The sequence below is a fragment of the Vicugna pacos genome, chromosome 6 (genome assembly GCF_048564905.1).
Source record: "Vicugna pacos chromosome 6, VicPac4, whole genome shotgun sequence".
In the NCBI taxonomy this organism is placed as follows: Eukaryota; Metazoa; Chordata; class Mammalia; order Artiodactyla; family Camelidae; genus Vicugna; species Vicugna pacos.
In genome coordinates, this window is record NC_132992.1 from 89,282,307 (window position 1) to 89,286,539 (window position 4,233).

A 4,233-nucleotide genomic window follows, 5' to 3' on the forward strand; every position below is an offset into this window, starting at 1 on the left:
CCGCAGTTAGCCAAGGACTGAGGCTGTTTATTGAGGACACGCACCTTCTACTTTGCCCTGCTGTTTAGTGCCTTCTTCCTTATCGGGTTAGCCATGCAATCATACCGGCAGTCCTAAAGTCTTCCCCCTTACACATGAAGCCAACAAGACAATGACGTTCTCCTGGCCACGCTGCACAGGCTGGAGTCAGCTCTTGGGCAGAAAGTCACAAGCACACGAGTTCCACCCGGTTCAGTTCCTGTCTTTCAAGACTAGACTTCCTTCCAGTTTTTGCTTGATTTAGTTTACTCTTCAGTACCTTCAAAGAGTTCATTTTTATTTTCTCTTTCAGGTTTTATAATTGTTACTGTGAGATAAGTTAGTTCAACGAAGCTATTCTGCCGTTACTATAAATCAAAATGGTTTTTTGGTTTGGCTTTTAGTTTCAACAATCATAATCTGTTTTTTTACAAGTCTTATGTGATCATCTTTCTAATCCTATCTTTGTGTTTGTGTGTGTGTATGCTATCATTTTATTTTATTTTTTATTTTTGTGGAGTTTTTTTGGGGGGGAGAGGTAATTAGATTTATTTAGTTAGTTATTTTAATGGAGGTGCTGGGGATTGAACCCAGGACCTTGTGCATGTCAAGCATGTACTCTAACTACCGAGCTATAACCTCCCCCTTTATTTTTTATTTTTCAATTTAAGTATGGTCAGTTTATAATGTGTTAGTTTCTAGTATACAGCATAGTGATTCTGTTATATATATGCATATATATATGTATATATATATATATTTCTTTGCATATTATTTTTCACTATAGGCTGTTATAAGATGTTGGATATAGTTCTGTGTGCTGTACAGTAGGACCTCGTTGTTCAGCTTTTTTATGTACAGTAGTTTGTATCTGATACTCCTGAACTCTCAACTTATCCCTCCACCACCCTTCCCCCCTGGTGACCATAAGTTTGCTTTCTATGTCTGTGAGTCTGTTTCTGTTTTATAAATAAGTTCATTTTTTTTCCTTACAGGTTCCCTTTCTTTCCTTATGGTTTTAGTTTTTCTATTTTCTCTTTACTTCAAGCACATTTATTTTAAGGGATCTTCTGGATTCTCCTAGAAGGCTATGACCCTATCTCTGGCCCCCATGTGGGCTTTCAATTTCTAGTCACTAAAACCTATAAGCACATTCAACCCCTGTAGGCCACCAAAATTTCAGCTCTAGCTTATATGTGGCTTTGAGTTCCTTCTTTATTTCTAAACCCTGGGGATTTCTTTTCCCTTGAACTAACCTATGCATATTTACCTTTCATTCATTGTATTTGAGCCCATGTTTTGCTTTCCTGGTAGGAGGAGAGAGAAGGCTCCTCACAAGAATAGGAAATTAGGCTTCACGTGTGTTGCTGAACACAAAGCAGAAACTGAATATAGTGACCAGTTGCCACATACTTACAAAAACCAAAACTCAGAAAACTTGTGACATGTTAAATTGCAAAAGTTGACTCTTAAAAGGCAGATCGATTTCTTGCTCCTAGGAGTGGTCATTCTGTGGATCCCACCAAACTTTAGATCTGTTGTATTATAAGCATGCATGGATTTTCCTAGCTTCGTTTCCTCCAGCAGTAGAAAGGGAGGACCTTTCCCTGTTTCCACTGATGGGAACCCCCCTGGCACAGGAGGGACAAAGACCCCGCTGTCTGTTGCATATAAGCAAATTCACCAGCGTGCTGGCAGCCGCAGTGGAGATGACCACAACTCGAAGGCAACTCACAGAGCTGAGGGGAATCCTCCCAGTGCTCTTCTGATCTTCCAGTCCCCTGCAATTCCATGTTTGCAGTTTCTCTAATTCCTTTGGAAGACTGGGCGAGTGGAATGTCGAAATTTCCAGTAATCCAAAACCTCCACAGTCTGTCACACTTCAAACCCAGAGCTGTGCATCCAACCGAGAATTCAAAACACTATTTTCACACTTCACTTCTGACCAAAGGAAATGTGGTATGCTGGCTTTGGCTTTGAATTTCAATCGATTTAATTCAAAATAGATGAAATCAAAGTGTATTTCCAGAACATCTGAGAGAGTCACCAAGTGCTCAGCCTCTCCTACCCTGTCCTGGCCAAGCTGGTTCTTATTTTGTGTGTTTCAAGTCCCTGTTTGAAGTGCATCCATGGGGCTCAAGTTCTGGCTTGGCTTTCATTCCATGCCACATTTGACACTCACTTTTCATTTCACATGAAAACCAGGGGCAGAAGAAGAAATGGAGACTGTGGTCAAAGGGGATGGGATCATATCTCTAATGAAAGACGCCAAATCAGAGTTTTCTCTACCAGTTTGAAATTAGACTCTAAATGACAAGAGTTGATAATTATTGGCAGAAATGCCATTTATTGAGCATCTACTGTATGTACCACGTTTGGGCCTCATTTTAGAGGAAAAATAAATTGCAGGTTCTGTGCCTAAGCAAGAGCCAGACAAGTAACCAGTAATTAGGATAAAATGTGCTGAATCAGTAATTCCAGGAGGACATAAATAAAGAGGAACGTTGATGAGGGCTTAAGAGAAGACCAGGCATTTCACTTGGATTTTGAATCATGAGCAAGAGTTCTCCTAGTGACGCAGACAGGGTGACTGTAGAAAGTTAAAGCCAAGGGCACTTAGGGTGGTGACGAGGGGCTGGATCTGAGCCAGACGGTCATGCCCAGGAAGCCAGGGTCAGGGCCAGTTTGCTTGGCCAAGACCAAGGTAAAGCGGTCTTTAACTAAGCAAAGCCAGGCACTGAGAACCAGCGTGGAGGCCAAGGTCAAGTCTGAACTCTTTTGGATAAGAGATATGACAATGCAATTACCATTTCACTGAATGTCCACCTTGTGCTTGGCAGTTTTCTAATCATTTATATTTATTAACTCATTTAATTTTTCTGCCCAGCCTGGAAGATAGGTATCATCACCCTCATTCAAATTTTATAGACAAGGGAACTGAGTCAGAGTAAGGATAAATGCAGCTCCTAAGGTCACACGGATCACAAATGGCAGAGCCAGGATGGACTCAGACTATGGTCTTCTGATGACAGTCAGTGTTTCTAATTGTGACCTTACTATGTCTCCCCGGGGGACACTGAGTTAAAATATCCTGGGGTGCAATTCTGGAGGGACATTTTTAACAGCTCCACAGAGCAGGGAACCAAGAGATCAGAACCCCTCAAGGGTGGCATTGGAATGATGGGAAGCAGGGATGTTCAGGGGAGAGACGAGGCTCTTTGTTCTGGGTAATGGTCCTGGTTACTCAATCCCAGCTCATGGTAGGGGTTCTGTATTAAAGGGGACAGTTCTGTGGGAGGATCTTGCAGGCTCAAGGTGTTGAGGTTGAACGGACAGTATAGGATGGAGGGACAAGAGGCAGACAAACAGTAGGCTGGATTCAGGGTGTGGCTTTTTACCAGTAAAGAGTCTGGAAGTGAAAGTCTCCTGGTGGTGACAAGGACTAACCAAAAAGGAGGGTGGGGGTATAGCTCAGTGGCAGAGCACATGCTTACCATGCACGAGGTCCTGGGTTCAATCCCCAGTGCCTCCATGAAAAAACAAACAAAGGAATACACAAACACACAAGCCAGAAAACAAAACAGAAAACAAAGAGAGCAGAAGGATCAAAGTCTTGATGAAGCCGGGGTCCATTTCCTCGATCATCAAGCTGGTGGGCGGGTGACAGGTCTGGGCGGTGGTGGGGACTACTGGACAACAGTAGAGGCTGGTTCCAGGCAGCTCATTCACAGCAAAAGGCACACCAAGAGCCAGGCAGGAACCCAACAATTAACCTAGCAATAAGGGATAGAATATAGCCCTTGTATGGACCAGCATTTTGGACAGGGAACCTAAGAAGCGTCTTCTAACCACAGAGAAGATGGCATGAAGAAGGAAAGGGATTTGGTGGGCAGACCAGCACCCAGGAGTCCATGCAAGTAAATCAACTCCCAGGGACAGCATGTACAGCTGTGTGAGTAATTCCAGGGGTGAGAATATTCATGTTGTGCTTAGAGTTGTGCAGTGCACAACCTGCACAACTGCATTGGTGGTGCTCCTTGCAGTTTCCAGGACTGCAATTCTAGACTCTACTTACTGGGAGGAATGAGAGTTTAATGATCCCAGCAATTGGCCCATTTCTACCGTGTACTCTCCAAGACTGATCCCAGGAACTGGGTAAGGCTCCGGCCACACTGGGGAATTGACTTCCTACGTGGGCATTCAGGGGCTGACAAG

General features: G+C 43.6%; 1 non-coding gene across 1 annotated transcript; it reads left to right on the plus strand.

The window, feature by feature from the left end:
* The first annotated feature begins 3,478 nt into the window (after positions 1 to 3,478).
* Positions 3,479 to 3,550, plus strand: TRNAG-ACC (transfer RNA glycine (anticodon ACC)). The gene has a single exon. It is a non-coding gene; the product is annotated as a tRNA-Gly (tRNA).
* Positions 3,551 to 4,233: the final 683 nt, after the last annotated feature.